The sequence below is a fragment of the Lissotriton helveticus genome, chromosome 4_1 (assembly GCF_964261635.1).
Source record: "Lissotriton helveticus chromosome 4_1, aLisHel1.1, whole genome shotgun sequence".
NCBI lineage: Eukaryota > Metazoa > Chordata > Amphibia > Caudata > Salamandridae > Lissotriton > Lissotriton helveticus.
This window is the reverse complement of record NC_136063.1, coordinates 367,243,808-367,264,367: the sequence shown is the minus strand read 5'-3', so window position 1 is coordinate 367,264,367 and position 20,560 is coordinate 367,243,808.

Here is a 20,560-nt window from a genome sequence, read left to right as displayed (position 1 = left end):
GAAATCGCAGCCCCGGGTCCCCGTGAGGTAGGAGGGGGACCCAGGTGAAGCTCCGTTGTGGGGCCCCCGTGACGAGGAGGGAGCCCCGAGAGAAGCGACCGTCGCGGGAGGCCACCCCGCCGGTCTGTGCCCCACGCGAGGGGCCGGTGGAGAAGGCGGGGCCGGGGCACGCTGTCGGTGCCGGCCCGCCAGAGCGAGGAGAGCGTCGCCAAGCCCTGGATCCCCGTGAGGGAAGGGGACCCAGGTGAAGTGTTGGTGCGGGGCCCCCGTGCCGAGGAGGGAGCCCCGAATTGGGGCGACCGGAGCGGGAGGCCACCCCGCCGGTCTGCGGTCCTAAGTGAGGGGCCGGGGCACATTGTCGGTGCCAGCCCCGCCCCCTCCAACGAAGCCGTCTGCAGGAGCCTTATAACGAGGGAGGAAAGCCAGGCAGGCTTCCCCCACGGGTGCCCAGACACCGTGTTGGAGCCCCAGGCCCCTCTGAGAGAAGGAGGCCCGGGTGAGGAGAGAGTGGCCGTCCAGAGGCCGTTTTGGAACCCCTGGGCCCCGGGTGACGCCGCGGAAAGGGGGGCCTCGAGGCATATTGTAGGTGCCTGGTTCCCCCCTGCAGAGGAGACCCCAAAGGACGCCCCGCAGAACCTATTGAGCCTGGTGAGTGGGGCTTGGATTAATCTGTGTGGAGGTCGGGGCACAGGGTCGGTGCTCGCCCCAGGACTTGTGCTAGCCCCTGGAAACTGTACTGATCTTCATTGGCCCTATTGATCTCCTTTTTAAGCCTCTAGACTGGGCTGGGACATTACTGAGACCCCCCCGGGATTGGTAGAGGGACAAGTTAACCCCTAGCTAGGTGTCAGGCCCTGCAGAGTGAAGGGCTGGGTAACTCAGCCTGGTTGTTAATGGCTTGTTGACCCCTGAGCCCTGCAATGGTTATTTGCCATGTTCATTTCTGATCAGGATGCTGGTTGCCTAGGGTAACGCAGCGTTTCATGTTACCTGTCCAGGTGTGATGCGCCACTGCGCCTAGTGTTTATGGTCTGCTGATTACCATGCTAATGTGGCTATGCAAATGTTATGCCTACACTAAGGTTATTGAGGCCTAGGTATACTGTGGTTTTACACCTGATGGGTGATTGTATGCTTTTGCGCCCTGTTAGTGCCGTGGTGCCCCTATGCTGGCCTGATGAGTTATTCCAGGCCCCCTGTTATGCCCCTGATTAATGAGCCTGCCGTACTGATTTCTTACAGGTGCTCCTGACTAGTATGTGCTGTAATGCTCTGTTGTTGTTTTTCCCTAACAGGGGCGGGTTGGTGCTAATGTGCATGATGTATTTCTATGCTAACGTAGAATTTTGCAATCACAACCCCCTAAGGATGAGAGTCTGAGTTGGCCCCGCCAGATTGGCCCCAGGACTACTGTTATTTAATCACAATTGTTCTTTATTTCAGCATGGACTACTTCCTATGTAAATAATTTCCCCCTTTATTCACTTGACTCTGGCGCCATTTGGCGTCCTGTGTGACACTACTGTTTTGCATTCTTTTGCCTTGCAGGTTGGAAACCCTACTAAATGACGTATCTTTTTCCAACTCAAATTGGTGTCCTGCCTCTTTTGTAGTGTGCCTGGTGTGTCGACTGAGGGTACTGCGTGAGTGCTTCACATGTCCTCCAAGTTTGGCCTGCCCGCTTGATGCCATGCTACCCCCCTTGAGACTTGGGCAACCCCCATTTCCAACATTTGGTGGCAGAGCGGTGGGATAGGACTTGTGTTTGCGCAGTACCACAGCGGCCACAGGTTACACCACAAGCCGAGCCTTGTTGTGGGGATTATTGCTGTTTGGCTGAATATTGTTTTTAGATTGCTTCCTCCTGAAGAGTATTCTGAATAGTCCCCTTGTTCCACTGGGAGGGTGTGTCCCGGGTGTACCTCGCCACGATGGGGTTGATTTACCAGGAAGTGGAACTGATGGAGTACACCGAACAGGAGGTGATAGACTTCCTCCTGGAGAGAGGGATACCCCCAGTAGGGAACATTAGGAGGAATTTGTTTCTCTATGAGGCCCTCAAGAGGGGAGAGCCCTTAGAGATTAATGGGGACTTGTCTGACTACCCCCCCGAAGTTTTGAAGGGTCAGTGGGTTAGAGACCAGAGAGAGGGCTCCCCATCCAGAACCCTGGGAGGTAGTTGCTCCGATGAGGAGGAGGAAGAGTCTAGCAGGGCAGAGACGCCAGTAGCTGTGGAGGACACCGAAGATAGGGAGTCTCGCACTGGGTCCAGTCCCGGGGGCACTGCCCCATCCCTTTCCCTGTCCCCAGAAGAGTGGGTAGATAGGAGAGAAGAGAGGGAGTATCAGCTGGCGCTGGCAAAGCTCAGGCATGCCGAGGGCTTAGCGCAGCTGAGGGTAGAAGAGCAGCGACTAGAGACTGAAAAAGTCCTAGCGCTGGAGAGGATGGCGGAGGCGGAGAGGGCCTTCGCCAGAGAGAGATCAGCTCAAGTGGGTAGGTTGTCCCCTGAGAGTGGTTTCAGGAGTCTGGATTCACCGAAGAGGGTGGGATCCAGTGGTGGCAGCGAGTGTAGGTCCAGTGCAAGGAGTCCCACTCCCGAAGCCCAAGAGACTGTGCCTGATTCCCCGGAAGAGGAGGACGGGTTAGTGTTTAGGGGCAGGGGAAAGCTGTTCCATCAGTCCTGGGGAGAGTTTGAGGAGGAGTGTTGGACTGTACTGGAGGATTGGGCGGTGAGGAGAGCAGTGGAGGATTGGGAAGGGCTGTGCCATGCCGTTATCCGGGAGCACATGCTGAGGAGTTGTTTCCCAAGACTGCGTCACCATCTGTTGCAGTGCGGGTTCTCAGACCCCAGGGAACTTGCACGGGAGGCAGACCTCTGGGTAAGTGCCAGAGCGTCTGGGAAGGCTGAGGGAAGTGATCCTGAAGGGAGTGAGACGGGGAGGTGTCCCGAGAGGCCCCAGCTGTGGTCACCGGGCCTGGAGTGTTCTTTAAGAGAACCTCCGGTTGGGAGACTAGGCTGTCCCGATGCGTCATCCAGAGGAAAGGATCCCCTCATGTCAGGAGGACCCGGAGCCTCAATAATTGGAGTTCCAGTGGTTCGGGGGTCTGAGCAGTCACAGGGTTTAGATCCTGGACTGGGGTTCCAGGTTAAGGGGTTGCCTGACCTGGAGGGTGGGGTACCTGTAATTCAGGTCCCTACCAATTTGACTCCTAGGGGTACTACTCCCAGTGGGAGGGTGCGGAACTCTGGGAGGGGGTGCAGAGGGAGGAAGGTCTCTTCTCTGTCACCGGCTCAGCCACAGGGCGCAGATCCTGGGTTGAGTGGCCAGGGACAGGGGTTGCCTGCCCTGGTGGGAGGGACCTCTGTAACCAGAGTCCCCCCGGAAGTGACTCCCAGGGGTACTACTCCGGGTAGGAGGGTGCGGAACTCTGGGAGGGGGTGCAGGGAGAGGGAGGACTCGCCCCTGTCACCAATTCAGCCTGTGGGTTTCGGCTCCAGGTTGGGGAGAGAGTTGTGTGAGGGTGTCCCCCAGCGTAGGAGATGGAGGAACCCTAGGAGGAGAAGTAGGGGGAGGAGAGCCTCACCCCTAAGGGCTGGTCAGTCTGAGGGTATAGACCCCAGATGGGTGGACCAGTGGCAATTTGGAGAGAGAAGAGTGGTCCAAGAGAATTACAAGCCTGAGGCTAGAGCCTCCCACTCTAGGAAGGAGAAACATCCCACTAGGGAACACCAGTGGGGTGGTTTTGTTGGTGAAGGGAGGGTTGCGAAAGAGAACCATTGGGTTCCAGAGTGGAGGAGAGACTGCAGGTGCTCCTGTAGTTGCAGGCCTGCGTCCACCTTTTTCCGCCCCAAGCAGGGAAGCCCATCAAGGCATTGATATGTCTACCCTGGCTTTTGGCTGGGGGGGAGTCGTGTTGGACTTGGCCTTTTCCCCCCAAAATTTTTCGCTTTTTGACCCCCTCATCTAGATTGTCTCCCCCATGGGATTAAACCTGTATAGGCCATGAGTGGTGTGAGACCCCTTTTGAAAAATGGAATTACCTGACATAATGTGAGCACTTGTAAAATCCCCCATTTTAAAACTGCACCCCCATTTTAAAACTGCACCTGACTGAAATGTATTGCTTTTAAAATGGATGCCATGGCCATGGGTTTTGCCACTGGACTGACATAGGTCAGCGGTCTAGATAATATTACCCAGCTACCCCTAGCTTTTGGAGGGAAAGCCTGGCACCCAGGGTGCTCACCCCCTCCCCTAGAACCAGTTTAGGCTAGATGTGCCAACATTCTAGAAGGTCCTGGCACTGCCTGGGAGGAGGGTATAAATAGGGAGAAGTGTCACCAGAGAGTCAGTCAGCGCAGGGACAAAGAAGCGAGGGGACCTGCTGTGAGGTGCTACCGCCACATGGGCCTGTGAGCTGGGCCCTGCACCCCTAGAACACCCTCTCTGCTGTCCCCTATGGGCCCCTGACAAGGGAGGGCCCCTGACTAGGTCCCTGTCATAGTTGGGATCTTGAACCGTGCCAGCGCCGCGCTGAAAGAGCACTGGGAAGGGAAGGAGCTAATTGGATTCCCCCCAGGAGGTGAGGAGTTGCCCCTGAGGAACTGCAGTGGGACTGTCTACCCCCTCTGGAGGAGCTGTGGCCCCCCTTGGAAGTGCTGGGCCGGGTGGAGCCGCCTGGGGAGGATTGAGCCCCTGTGAGGTGTACCTGCTGGACGCTGTGCCCTGGAAGCGCTGTTTTGGGAAATTGCGGCCCCTGTGGAAGCGCTGGACTGGGAGGAGCTGCCCGGGGAGGATTGTGCCCCCGAGGAACTGTGCCTCACTAATCTGCCTCAGTCAACCGGCCCCTGGACTGCTGAACAAGCAGTGCGCTGTGAATAGCGCCATAGTGCTGAGAAGATTGTGAGGAGAAATAGCGCTGTGGTCTGAGGAGCAGTGCGCTGTAAATAGCGCCATCTGCTGAGGAGAATCGCGCTGTGCAGGCGCTGAGGAAACTGTGAGGAGGAATAGCGCTGAGGAGCCTACCCTCGTTCCAGCGCGCTGTCCGCTATATAATTAATTAATTAATTACAAGGGAGCCTACCCCTTATCACCGCTGGGAATCACCGCCGCGGTCCGGCGTGTGTGGGACCCCCCCACTGCTGTGGGCCTCGTTGCGGCGGCCCCCGGTGCCAGGAGAGGGCCGCCGAAGTGGAGTGAGGGCCGCGCTGGGCCCTGAAGCCGCCGTCTACCTCGTCACGTGACGGGGGCCTGACCACGTCATCGGCCCGCCCCCGCCACGCACTGATTGGCCTGCGCGGCCGTGACCCCTGAAGGCCGCGCAGGGATTGGTTATCGGCCGGGAAGGCCGGGAGAAGGGAAATCGAAGCCCCGGGTCCCCGTGAGGTAGGAGGGGGACCCGGGTGAAGCTCCGTTGCGGGGCCCCCGTGACGAGGAGGGAGCCCCGAGAGAAGCGACCGTCGCGGGAGGCCACCCCGCTGGTCTGTGCCCCACGCGAGGGGCCGGTGGAGAAGGCGGGGCCGGGGCACGCTGTCGGTGCCGGCCCGCCAGAGCGAGGAGAGCGTCGCCAAGCCCTGGGTCCCCGTGAGGGAAGGGGACCCAGGTGAAGTGTTGGTGCGGGGCCCCCGTGCCGAGGAGGGAGCCCCGAATTGGAGCGACCGGAGCGGGAGGCCACCCCGCCAGTCTGCGGTCCTAAGTGAGGGGCCGGGGCACATTGTCGGTGCCAGCCCCGCCCCCTCCAACGAAGCCGTCTGCAGGAGCCTTACAACGTGGGAGGAAAGCCAGGCAGGCTTCCCCCACGGGTGCCCAGACACCGTGTTGGAGCCCCAGGCCCCTCTGAGAGAAGGAGGCCCGGGTGAGGAGAGAGTGGCCGTCCAGAGGCCGTTTTGGAACCCCTGGGCCCCGGGTGACGCCGCGGAAAGGGGGGCCTCGAGGCATATTGTCGGTGCCTGGTTCCCCCCTGCAGAGGAGACCCCAAAGGACGCCCCGCAGAACCTATTGAGCCTGGTGAGTGGGGCTTGGATTAATCTGTGTGGAGGTCGGGGCACAGTGTCGGTGCTTGACCCAGGACTTGTGCTAGCCCCTGGAAACTGTACTGATCTTCATTGGCCCTATTGATCTCCTTTTTAAGCCTCTAGACTGGGCTGGGACATTACTGAGACCCCCCCCCGGGATTGGTAGAGGGACAAGTTAACCCCTAGCTAGGTGTCAGGCCCTGCAGAGTGAAGGGCTGGGTAACTCAGCCTGGTTGTTAATGGCTTGTTGACCCCTGAGCCCTGCAATGGTTATTTGCCATGTTCATTTCTGATCAGGATGCTGGTTGCCTAGGGTAACGCAGCGTTTCATGTTACCTGTCCAGGTGTGATGCGCCACTGCGCCTAGTGTTTATGGTCTGCTGATTACCATGCTAATGTGGTTATGCAAATGTTATGCCTACACTAAGGTTATTGAGGCCTAGGTATACTGTGGTTTTACACCTGATGGGTGATTGTATGCTTTTGCGCCCTGTTAGTGCCGTGGTGCCCCTATGCTGGCCTGATGAGTTATTCCAGGCCCCCTGTTATGCCCCTGATTAATGAGCCTGCCGTACTGATTTCTTACAGGTGCTCCTGACTAGTATGTGCTGTAATGCTCTGTTGTTGTTTTTCCCTAACAGGGGCGGGTTGGTGCTAATGTGCATGATGTATTTCTATGCTAACGTAGAATTTTGCAATCACAACCCCCTAAGGATGAGAGTCTGAGTTGGCCCCGCCAGATTGGCCCCAGGACTACTGTTATTTAATCACAATTGTTCTTTATTTCAGCATGGACTACTTCCTATGTAAATAATTTCCCCCTTTATTCACTTGACTCTGGCGCCATTTGGCGTCCTGTGTGACACTACTGTTTTGCATTCTTTTGCCTTGCAGGTTGGAAACCCTACTAAATGACGTATCTTTTTCCAACTCAAATTGGTGTCCTGCCTCTTTTGTAGTGTGCCTGGTGTGTCGACTGAGGGTACTGCGTGAGTGCTTCACATGTCCTCCAAGTTTGGCCTGCCCGCTTGATGCCATGCTACCCCCCTTGAGACTTGGGCAACCCCCATTTCCAACACTCTGTCTATTACTAATGAACAATTGGTTCTGCAATCCATAAGAAGCGATATTTTGATGTACTTCATTTTCACCTCGGATACCCCAGGACCAATCAAGATTGAAGAGGGATGGGAGAATAATGTATTGGCAAATCTAATCGATTCCTGTGCTAGAAGCTGAGAGGACAGTTCGAAGAGAATCACATTTACTGTTGCAGGGAGTGTTCAATTCATACTGCAGGCAAGCCCACGGCTGCTTCAACTGCATTAACTATACTTCACCGGTAAATCAACTGCTGATTCTATATTTTAATCTATGCTCTCTCCAAATTGTCATTATCACCAGCATGCTATTGAACTATCATTTGCTTTTTACGTAAGCTGTACGTCTACAGAGTAATGATTCAAACAATTTCTCGGTACTTAGCTAGAAAATATCAGCAACAACCGTTGAGCGATAGAATTTACATATAATGCGAGATCAAGTCATTATCCGCAAGAGTAAATCTCGGCACAATTTATTGGCTTCACGCAGAGGTTTTTCGTCTTGCATTTTACCAGAAACCCATCAGTTCTGTTGCGGAACTGCCATTTATTTAATGTCACACGATTATGCCTTTAAAATTGATCTTTTGGGATTGACAAAAAAGATATGATTGTTTCTCAAGCTTGGAGGTATCTAAAACACCCAGGCTCCTGTTGCACTGATTTTCATTTCCATAAAGAGCGATCCGTTTTTGAACAACACTCTTACACAAATTGAATTCCAGCGGGCACGGTGCAAGGGAGGGACACAAATGATGTGTATACATTTCCATATCGTCCTTGAGAGCATTTGTTGAACTCTGGAAGCCTTGGAAATTGTCCAATATGTCTTTCATGCTATGGAAGATAAAGAATAGTAATTCAAGGAGTTATTTCCATTCTTTATGGTTTAATGTAGAGGAAGTTGAAGAATCGTGTATGCATACTGACCAAGAAATGTATTATGTATTATTCTGACAGTGAGTCCTGTAGCGGTAGTATGATCATCTTTGATAAGTTTCATATGTAAACCAACAGGCCAACTACCCGCGTTGGCTGAGGATTCTTTTGAAAAATAAATACGAATTGAATAAACATCAAGACTTTTTTGATTGGAACAGGACCCTGAGAAACCGGAATTGACTGCATTATAACTGAGTGGTGCCTAAAAACTTTGTGAGAATTGTATTGACTCGTGGTTCACGAGTGGTGCCCTTGGACAGAGGGCATCTGGTTTTGAAAGTGGCACACTGAACTTATTCTGGAAATAATAATATTGTTTTGGTTGATACGAGATTGGTGCTATATCTTGGTGTGTTACATCCACTGTCCACTATATGGTTCTTAAGAAATTGTTATTGTGCATACTAGTAATCATATCTTATAGATACATTTTCTTTCAATTATTTCACGTAGTTTGGCACAGTGCTCTGGTAGCCACATGTGCCTCCACCGAAGCCACTGACTACAGAATGAAACTAACATGGTAGATTTAGTGCATATACAAGGTTGGAACTGTTGTAAAATGTACTTCAGAAACAAGTTCTATGTTTGCATGTTTAGTTCGTGGAGCAAAGACCAAACAATATCATCAATCTCCACAGGAAGTAACATCACTTGTTCTACGCCCAACCTATCTTTGAATGAAGAAAGTAGGCAAGCATACTTATTTGCTCATCACCCATCTCCACAGGAAGTGACATCACTGCATTTCTTACCTGCCATCTGTACAGGAAGTAACATCACTTGCTGCCTTCTCCCTACTTTAGCAAACTACTCAGGGCTTCCAACCATAGAGGCTTCCCTGGTGTTAGGGCCAGATGGGGATTTGGGCCAGAGCCCTTGTTGCACTGAAACCTACAAGGGAAGATATACCCATGCACCTAATCCAGCATCCAATCCAGCCAATCCCCACAAGCACACCCAGACCTAGACAACACAAAAAAATCAAATCACATTGTAATTGCAGTTGTAATTGCACTTATATAGCTCTTACTACCCATACTGAGGCGTGGAAGCTTTCCGGAATCCAAGGTTAATGGTTAATCAAGTATTATTGGTTATTGTTGGATGTATGATGTTACAACGCATGCTTTTACCACGCATGCTGTTACAACGCAGTTTTTACAACGCAAACCTTTACAACGCATAGCGCTTTGGGGTGCTGGATAGTGAATAGTTTAATATACTATTCCAACTCCAGTCCCCGTGGACACTAGGGAAGGTGTTGGATTGTAAATTAAATCTATTCCCTATCCTAGAGAGCCCCCAGCGCAATGCGTTGTAATGGTTTTCGTTGTAAAACCTGCGTTGTAAAAGCACTGCGTTGTAAACGTTTCGTTGTAAAGGATGTTTCCCGTTATTGTTGGATATTGGGGTTAGTGTTGTGTTGCATACCATTCCATGTGTTCACCCCAATTTCCTTGTGGTGTGGATACGGATTCTACACTAAATAATTTTGCACACTAATTATTATTAAAGAGTCCTAAATGTACTGTTTTTACTGTATTTAATGTATTGAAGGTCTATTTGTTTGACATGAGTGCGGCTTTAGGCCTACTCATAGTTTCAGTATGCTCAATTTATTGTGTGCAGTTTCCAGCATTTGACACAAGTTTATCTCCTCCCTCACCCCTGCTTGTAAACCGCGGAGCTCAGGTATGACTTTCAGGCTTCATAGTAATTGTACGAAATTCAGTTAATCCACAGCCTGCTTGAACTGTAACTTTTATAAAATGTAATGTTTCTCTGTTCCTGATGTTCATAGAGTAAACAGATTTGATGGCATGACTCTGAGGCCAACAGTATGCACATCTCCTTTATTGCACAGCTCACAGCAGCAACAATTGAAGAAATCTAGAACTTCAATAACATTTTAGTAACAAATAAAGTCCATCAGCACAAAGCATTCTCCCTTCTTTGTTGCTGCTGCTCACAGATAAGTACACTCTTTTGCTCTATCTTCAGTGTGTCCTAATACTACCTTAACTGTTAATTATCCACACCAACCCTCCACTAATATCTACACCCTCCCTAACCCTTTAAACACTGAATTCCAACCCTTTTCTGGGTAGTTTTTGACATGATGTAATAATATTGGTTGGTGGTGAAGGTTTTTTTATTACATTTTCCCTCGGGCGCTGTGTTTCTTTCACAAACCCTGAGGAAACTCTCTAAGGGGCACATGCATCAGGCCCGCATTTTGCAATTTCTAAGTAGCAAATGTTACCGATTCGCTGTTTAGAAATCTCAACATGCAATGCATGTAGGATTCTCAAAAAAAAAGCTATTCCTTAAAATTCCTTAATTGTGACTCGCAAATTGCGAGTCGCAATTAAGGAATTGATTCCCTTTCATTCCTATAGGCCTTGCATGCGCAATTTGCGGGTACTCCTTTCCAAGTCACCCAGCTGTAATTCTATCTCTTCCACATGGATGTATGACGTTTCAACGCATGCTTTTACCACGCATGCCTTTACAACGCAGGTTTTACAACGCAAGTCATAACAACGACTTGCGTTGGGGGGCGCTGGATAGTGAATAGTTTAATTTACTATTCCAACTCCAGTCCCCGTGGATAGTAGGGAAGGTGTTGGATAGTAAATTAAACTATTCCCTATCCTAGAGCGCCCCCAGCGCAATGCGTTGTAATAACTTGCGTTGTAAAAGTTGTGTCGTAATGGTAGTGCGTTGTAAAAGTTGCGTTGTAAAGGATGTTCCCCCTTCCGGATAGTTAGTCATGTTCTGTAGTACTACTGTTCCTCCCTTATTCGCTGCCTTGATGATGATAGAATCATTACTGCTCAAAAGATGAGAGACTAGCCCTAAGATCCCAGTTCCCTCGCAGAATCTGCAAGTTTTAACAAGCACCTAGACGCGAGTCTCCACGCTCTAGAAGCACTTGAAGGGTGAGTCAAACCTTGATTTAGTACACCTGACAATCATATCCAACCAGTGGATAATGCCTAATTCCTGGTAATCTCTTCTTATCCTCAGTTGGAGTTAAACGCCCCTCGTGACAGTTACAAAGAAAAGGCTGCGCCATTGCTTTGGCACCCCGTCTGCCCTATGGGGCAGTATTACGTGAGTCATCCGCAAGAGATAGTGGTTATACAATAGCCAGTATACAACCTTTTGGAACACACCTGACCCTCACACTTTCATATTCACAGGCTATTATCATCCCCCGCCTATGTCCTGATGAAGACCCGCACTGACTTACTAATAGTGCAGACCCTGGGTTGCAACGCCAACAATATCCCCTGGACCAGTCCTGAGGCTCTGCGAAAAAAGACATATTTCATTGATTTTGCAGATTCATTAATTTCTAATATTTGTGGTCTGGCCACCTCTTTTCCTGTACATATTTTAATCACCTTGTACATATTGTGCACCACTGCTATATCACTGAGCACTAAATGTCACTCTTGTCACATATCACAATATATTTCGCTTTGTGTGTTGACAGCCTTACAAAGAATGTTGGGGTATTTATAAATGAAGTAATTTATAAAAAAAATGACGTAATACCCCATATGGTCTACGTGTGTGTTCCTTTGACTCAAAGTAAACATTGACTAACTCATTGACTTTTCGGTTGTTGAAGTAATACGTGTTACCCGACAGAACCATTGTTTTCTCTATATATGATTGTCCAGGTTCTGAGAGATACTGGATTACCCCATTGCTACTTAACCGGTATGTCTCTCTAAGCCTAAGTAAGTAGTATGGAGGAAATAATGGAAGGACTTATAAACAAAGCCATCAATAAAATTATTGGGTCTCTAGATGACAAGTTAAATAAAAATTTAGAAGCCCTCTCCCAAATAGGCTGGGAAATACCTGCCTCCGGTCACCCTAAATGGTATGATGGGGCAAATAAGGCCCCAAGGAAAAGAAGCACTGGTGAGAATACTTCAAAGGACTCGAAAAAACCTAAACATTCAATCCCTTCAACTTCACTCACTGGCGGTGAACTTGACAGTGCCCTGGGCACTCCTGATAGGCAAGTAGAAGGCCCAATTCTTATTCCCATCAACAGTGGGAGATGTAATAGAGCTGTCCTGTTCCTCCGACCTAGATTGGAACATTCCAGATATTGAAGAAGAGGACACTAAAGTCAATGATGAGGCACAAGGGGCTTCTGGGTCTAAGATGGGCATTATCAACGCGTTTGGAAATAATATGTTTGACCCTCTCTTAATAAACCCTACGTGTACGTGTTGCGAATGGGCATGCACACACGCAAGATGTACAAGGTAGGGATTATTGAGTGCGAGGAGGAGGCAGGAGAGAGCAGCCATTGCGAGGAGCAGACAGCCGAGGAAGATGCGGCAGGTAAGTGCCTTTTTAATTTTTTTTAATTGCTTTGGGAGGGGGGAGGGTGCGTAGCGGGGCGTAGTTCCACTGTTGTTTTTTTAACTCTGTGGAACTATGCCGAGCACCACTCCGCAGACTCCGCCCAGGCTTACCCTCAAGCAGTGGGGGTGGATGCCTTTCTTCAGAATTGGAAGGGTCTAACACCCTATGCATTCCCTCAGTTTCTCATGCTTCCCAGACTACTAGTACACACTCTCAGGAACAATGAAAATGTAGTAGTAATAACCCCTCTGTGAAGATCCCAGGCATGGTTTCCAATCCTACTAGAAATAAGTATAGACCTTCCGGTTCAAATTCCAACATTCAAGAGAATATTAACAGACCCTGAGGGAGAACCACACCCTCTGTTAGAGCAGGAACTTCTAACACTGATGGCTTGGAGGATTTCAGGCGACAGTGGCAGATCACAGGCATTTCAACAGATGCTCTCAACCTCATATCAGAGTCATGGGCACCAGGCACAAGGAAAGCATATAGACTGGCTTGGGAGAAATGGGTTCGCTGTCTTCAACGGAAATATAATCCTGTTTAAACTAATTTAGTTCATGTTTTAAACTTTTTATCTGAGTTTTTCACATCAGCTCTCTCTTACAGAACAGTTTACATTTATAGGGCCACCATCTCAGTGGGCCATTGCCCCGTAGAGGGAGTATCTGTAGGGCAAAACTTACTAACTAAAAAAATGATGCGAAGTATGCAGATCTTAAACCCTTTTTCCGTAAAGTACGCCACTCTATGGGACGTAAAAGATGTTCTTCAATTTCTAGTGAATTGGGGTGAGAACTCTCATGTATCCCTTAAATATTTATCCCACAAACTCACTGTCTTACTCTGCTTGGTGTCTTTTAGACAAACCTCAGATGTTAAAGCCTTAGACGTTAGCAGTAGGACCTACCAACCAGAAGGGGTTTGTTTCTACCTTAAAAGAAAGACAACAACAATGTCAACCTCTATTTTTTAATCCCTTTTTTCCTCAAAATGACAGTCTTTGTGTGGTGGGATGCTTGCAAGAATACAAGAGAAAGACTGCAACACTGAGAGGAAACACAAACCAACTGCTTTCATCCTATTGCTCACCTCATAAGGCTGTTTCAAAGCCCCACTTTAGCTAGATGGGTCAAAGAAGTAATGAATGAAGCGGGCATAGACATCACTATTTTTGGTGCACACTCTCTAAGGGGTGCCTATGCATTCAAAGCTTTTGTTCTAGGGAGGGGCTACAAGATATCCTTAGAACTGCAGATTAATCCAATGAAACAATGTTTAAAAGCTGTTATTTTAGACCTGTTAGTAGTGTTATTGATAAAGTATTAAATGCACTTTAAACTTGCATAATTTTGGCTTTCAGGTCATGCCATAAAATTTCGATTTTTCACAACCTGGTGGGCAGAAAATCTGGATTTTATTAAAGACACAGAGGCTAAGATTATCCCACAGCTGAAACCCTCCCAGGTGGAATAACGATTTTTTCTGACTGTATTTCATTTTTATTTTTCAGAATAGGAAATACTACACTTGGAAAACTAAAGTTACAGAAGTTTTTTCCTTTGCATCATCAACAAAGAAGGGAGAATACTTTATGCTGATAGACTTTATATGTTATTGAAGTTCTAGATTTCTTCAATTGTTGCTGCTGTGAACTTCACATTAAAGGACATTGGCATAATCTTAGTCTCCGTGGACCCGATTCACAGAACTAATTTGAGACAAAATCCTAAACTTACTATCATTTTGGTATTCACAGAAGGCTCTTACTCATTTTGGTATTCACAGAAGGCACTTACTCATTTCGGTATTCACAGAAGTTAGGAGTCCTAACTTTAGGACTCCTAAATGATTTCTGTGAATACCGAAAGTCTTAAAATTAGGATTTTTCTCAATTTAGTAGTATTAAAGTTAGGACTCTTAACTTTAGGACTCCTTAATGCCTTCTGTGAATACCGTAAGTCTTAAAATTAGGATTTTTCTCAATTTAGTAGTAGTAAAGTTAGGAATCCTACCTTTAGGACTCCTAAATGCCTTCTGTGAATACCAAAAGTCTTAAAATTAGGATTTTTCTCAATTTAGTAGTAGTAAAGTTAGGACTCCTAACTTTAGGACTCCTAAATGTCTTCTGTGAATACCGAAAGTCTTAAAATTAGGATTTTTCTCAATTTAGTAGTAGTAAAGTTAGTACTCCTAACTTTAGGACTCCTAAATGCCTTCTGTGAATACAGAAAGTCTTAAAATTAGGATTGTTCTCAATTTAGTAGTAGTAAAGTTAGGACCCCTAACTTTAGGGCTCCTAAATGCCTTCTGTGAATACCGAAAGTCTTAAAATTAGGATTTTTCTCAACTTTACTACAATTAAACTGAGAAAAATCCTAATTTTAAGACTTTCAGTATTCACAGAAGGCATTTAGGAGTCCTAAAGTTAGAAGTCCTAACTTTACTACTACTAAATTGAGAATAATCCTAATATTAAGACTTACGGTATTCACAGAAGGCATTTAGGAGTCCTAAAGTTAAGAGTCCTAACTTCACTACTACTAAACTGAGAAAAATCCTAACTTTAAGACTTTCGGTATTCACAGAAGGTATTTAGGAGTCCTAAAGTTAGGACTCCTAACTTCTGTGAATACCGAAATGAGTAAGTGTCTTCTGTGAATACCAAAATGAGTAAGTGCCTTCTGTGAATACGAAAATGGTAGTAAGTTTAGGATTTTGTCTTAAGTTAGTTCTGTGAATCGGGCCCTGTGTCTTTAATAAAATCCAGATTTTCTGCCCACCAAACTGTGAAAAATCTACATTTTGCAAGTGAATAGATTTTAATGTCGCAAGGTCACTTCTTTTGACTAAACAGAGATGCTGTATATAGTTTCAATGTGGTATTTTCTTTTTTTTCTTAGTTTTATATAGCGCAAACTATACCAGAAGATATCGGGTATCAGAGCACTTTACATAGCGCTAGTTTAGTTACATGAGGACACAATCATTTTTGTTAGGCACAAAGGGATTAAGAGATTTGCCCAGATTTACAGGATTGAGCATCGCTGCCGAGACTCGACCCGGTTCCCAAGCTTCGACTTCGACCGCTCCAGCCATTAGGCTACATCCTCTCCCCAGTTCTTTCTAGTCCAAGGCATACTACAGTGTATTCATTAGATTTAGGGCAAATGTCAATATTACCATGTGATGTGTTTTCTGTTTACCTATTGGAATTTATATGTAACTTTCTCTGTCACACTACAGTGATTTACCCACAGTTTTCCTTTGACCTTCTAAGGGACTACACCCCATGTTAGTCTGTTTATCACTTTGAACTTAAAGAAAAATCATGTTCCCACTCTTCAGCCTTACTGAGTATTTATAGAACACTTGCTCCCTGATTCTTATTTATCCTCCTAGTCAATATTCGGTGCTAGTTCTTGACTAGATTATGGGTTAGATTCCGCTGCCTACCAGATTAGGATTTCGATTTTGCTGCCAATGATTGAACATTTATTTTTATTCTGAACATTTTGAAATGCCTGACTAACCAATGCTTTTTACCTTCTGTTTTGATTCCAAATTGTAAATGCACTTCAGGATTTGCACCCTGTGGAGGCAGGATCCTCAAGATCATAGCAAAGTAAGAAAATATTTGTGACAAATGGAAACATTGAAAATCCTGGAGCGAACCACTTCTGATGTTCATCCTCCAGTCTGGTAGACAGCATTCTCAACATTCATAGACCCAACCCGTCCACTAACTACTACACAGCCTCAACTTATAGAACACACATTCCAACAGGGGTTGCCACCTGGTTGTTTTTTCCCAGCCGGCCAGTATTTTTCCATGCACGCAGACAAAAAAGGTGGCAACCCTAATTCCAACTAATGCATGTTAAAGCTCACTCTCCAGTACTCCTGATATCTCAGGGTTTATCAACTATCACAAGCTTAACTCCCTCTTCATCACAGAAAAAAAAGGTTCAACCCGCATACTAGATGCCCTTCCAACTGGCTGCAGCATCCACCCTGTACCCCCTCACATAAAGGAAGAGTCCTCTCTGTCCATCCATAAATCCTGCTGGTAATGCACTTTAGGCAAGCAAGGAGCACTAACATATTGCTTCTCTTTTTATCAGCGTTGCAAATACTGCACTATTTTGGTTATGGTCACTTCACTGGGGTCACAAAGTAACGTTCAAATATGAAAAGTTATTTACTGTAAATACACCTCAGAATGTATTTATATGTCTTTGGTATTCCTATAACACTGGCTATGCAAATTAAATAAAACTCACTTCAGCTGAAGTAGGTTCAGCAAAAATAGTGGTTTCTGTGGGTTGTCTTCAAAGTGATATTACCTGAGTGATATATGGTTTGACCTTACATTATATGCTGTTTCTGCATAAATCATGCAAGAACTCTAACCCCTTGCAAAAACGTTTATTAGTCAGATTAAATGAGTTTGTAGGAGTGTGGTATATAAATAAATAATACCGGATCTAGGTTTTACTGGACATAGTAATAACAGATAGCTCAATAAATAAGAGTCAAGATTCGAGGTAGTAGGAGTTTGCAGGTTTAATACAGCATAAAGGACAGGAACAGGACAACCTGCACAGGAATAGGATGGCAGGGCCTGACAGGGGGGGGGGCCCGACAGCTGTCGGGCAGGATCTGGGATGAGCGCGCTAACATTTAATAACAGTACACAAGCATATATACTAAAACAGTTGCATTACAATGAATACAGTAGGCGGAGCAGTGGGTGTGGTCAATAGCAGTCGCGAAAGATAAGGGTGAAAGTGGGTGTAACAAGAGGCGTATACATAGACATGTGATGTAAACGTAACAGAATATGTCATAAATGGGGCGGAAACATGGAGGGGGCTACCTAAGGAGCCGGGACCTCTAACCTAATGGGGCGCACAAACTGACAATGACGTGTTACTAGGAGAAGCTGTGGGCTATGAACTCTGTGCTAGGAGCAGAGACTGAAGTCTGGAGAGTCAGGGCGACATGTGCCTAAACAATATCTAGTATCTGATGTTTAGAGAACATGTTGATAGAATCCAGAAGTTATCGGGGTAAAGGCTAACAGACTCTAAGACTGGTGCATGCATTATTCTACATGTAGTGCGTGATGAAGAATATTGAATGACCATAAATACAGTATTTCTCTTACATGGAGACGTAAAGGCTAGACTGTGACGGAAACTATTGATGCGATTCAGTAGCTTAGGAATGCAGAGAAGGAGGACTGGACTGATAACTAGAATCATAACATACTCTTGGCAGACTCGTAGGCAGAGCCAGGCTGAACCGGGCACTGTGAGGCAGGAAGTAAGTGAAGGGTCAGGAATACAGGTGGGGGCTGTATCGCTCCTCAGCGAGGATTCAGGAGACAGGAGCTGAATCTGGTGTCCAGGCCCTTTTGAGGCCTAGAAACGGGGACTTTACAATGGAATAACGTGCACACTGAGAAACGTGGCAACGTAACTTTACATAGGCCTAATATTTGTAGTATTCACGAGAACTGGAAACTGGCATACTAGAGATGGACACAACTGTAATTGCGTCTTTAATCGAACATGAGGAATACATATGCATATTAATCATGCACACATAACATATGATGGAGGACACGTAGGGACACAGAACATGGCAAAATTTACTTTTCCACATTCCCTCCTTGTCACTACGTTTCCATCAGGAAACATCAATATTCATGATACCATCTATCATTTCATACAGTATCAGTTGCTCGTCTCGAATTGTCTTGGAAGAGGATTTAGAACGGGACTTGGGACTAGGAATACAAGAGGTAGCACATATGCCACAAATCGCAGGGCCACATTGTATACAGAGGCAGCAACTGAATATGATCGCTACTGCAATACCTAGAAAGGACAATACTTTCCATCCCCAGGCGGAAATTATATTCCAGAACCAACCTGACCATGTCCAGGTGCCTGGATCTTGGTGTAACATATGGGCAATTTTATGGAGTCTGGTTATAGCTGAATAAACAGACGGCGCGTTATTAGGAATGAAAATGCAGCAACTAGATCCGATGACTCTACAGGCCCCGCCCCTATCGGCCAGTATGACGTCAAGGACGAGACGATTCTGGAGCACGACAAATCTCATAGCAGATTGTTCTTCGGTTAAGTTACCTAGGGCAGAGGCAGTCTCATTCACTACTGCTTCGAGGGTTCTGGTCAACCTACGTATTAACTTACTATTCTGGACAGGTCCTATAAAGAAGAAGAAGCCTTTATTGAAATCTGTATACTGTTCTAGAGCAGTTTCAGTTTGATCGACAATTGGGGACTCGATCTCCCTTCTATGTCTAATGTGTACTAGATGTGTGTTTCTGTGATAATCGGATGGGGCTAGGAAAACTGGTGGCAGTAGGAAGGCAATGTAACAGGTTCCCTCCCAATCGAGGGGCAGACGAACATATGCGGTCTGACCACAAACAAAATAGGAATGACGTGAAGCTTTGAAAATAGATTTCCCACTGTCACAATACATGACAATAGTAGTACAATCACTATGTCCTACGTGTATGGAACCATTATTTCGGACACATAATTCGCCTTTGACTGGTAGTACTGAAATAGCAGGTAAATCTGGAGTAGTATCAGACTGAACATTCAGGACCATAAAATTCGAAGAATAATTACCTAAGTTATAGACTTCATTTTCTAGATCTAACCCTATTCTGTGGGGAAGACCTTGCTTGTCAGGAAAACATGTACTGTTAAGAAAAGACATATCTGTTGAGGATGACGTTAACGTGGACCATGCTCCACACGAACCATTATGTGAAAATGGATAAGGAAAGAGTGGCAGAACTCCCTTCGGTGTCTGGAAAGGGGGGAGTCGACCACACACCCAACAATTAGTGGCATTGCTGGTCTGGTGTGAATAATGTAACATGCGGATAAAGGAATTATTACGCATAGCAAGACGATAAGATAGTTCATGAGGAGGCAGATCACTAAACGTGTGCTCTATTGTAACAATAGAAGACTTATTTACATGAGAGACTGGAAAACACAAATAAAAAGCATAACTTGTGCAGGTAGTCATAAGGCTGAGAAACAATATGAAACTTAGAAAAACGATACATCGGATTGAGTTTTGACTAACTCTCTCACTATGGGGGTCTATTTTATACATGTCAGAAACCGGTCTAACCGTTTCACCTAGGGGAGGACTTAGACAATCAAACTGGCTGACTTATTTTACTAGACCTTAATTTTAGCTTATACTCCTGTCGCGGAGTTTTCTCTAACAGGGAGGAATCTGTATCATTGTCTTTTGCTGGACAGTCCTTAAGAATAGTACTTTGGCAGTCTTTCAAATCCTCGGAAATGTTCTTAGAAACAGTCTTTAATCCGGAAAACCTTTTCACATGCGACAAATGGACCCAGCCTTTCCTGCCTTCCAGCTTGACGGCAGTACGGGTGGCCAGGAGGACCTGTCTGGGTTCCTTCCAGCGAGGCTCCAGCGGACTTGAACGATCAAAGTTCCTCACAAGAACCATGCATCCGGGAACGATTTCATGCGGTGCCACCTCGGTATTGTCTGGAAATGCGGCAGCAACCTGTGAACGACAAGAGTTGAGGGCAGACATCAAGGAAGCTAGGTAATCTGTCAGCATATTACTTGAAACATCGGTAATACTTCGGGGTCTAGGTGTACCCCACATATTAGGGGGGCGGCCGAATACGACCTCGTACGGGGACAGACCTGATCTGGAATGTGCGACCATGCGCATATAAAACAAAGCGACTGGCAGAGCTACTAGCCAGTCCACACCTTTCTCTTTACAGACTTTGGCAAGGCGGATTTTCAGGGTCTGATTATGTCTCTCTACGAGACCAGCTGCTTCTGGATGGCGTACACAATGGAACTTCCACTGGTACCCTAACAAAAGGGAAACATGTTTCATCAACTCAGATGAGAATGGCTGGCCGTTATCAGAATATACGACTCTAGGGAGTCCATAACGGGGGAAGAACTCACGAACCAACTGTTTGGCAGTGGTCGCGGCTGTGTAATCTGGGACTGGATATGCCTCCGTCCACCTGGACAAAGCGCA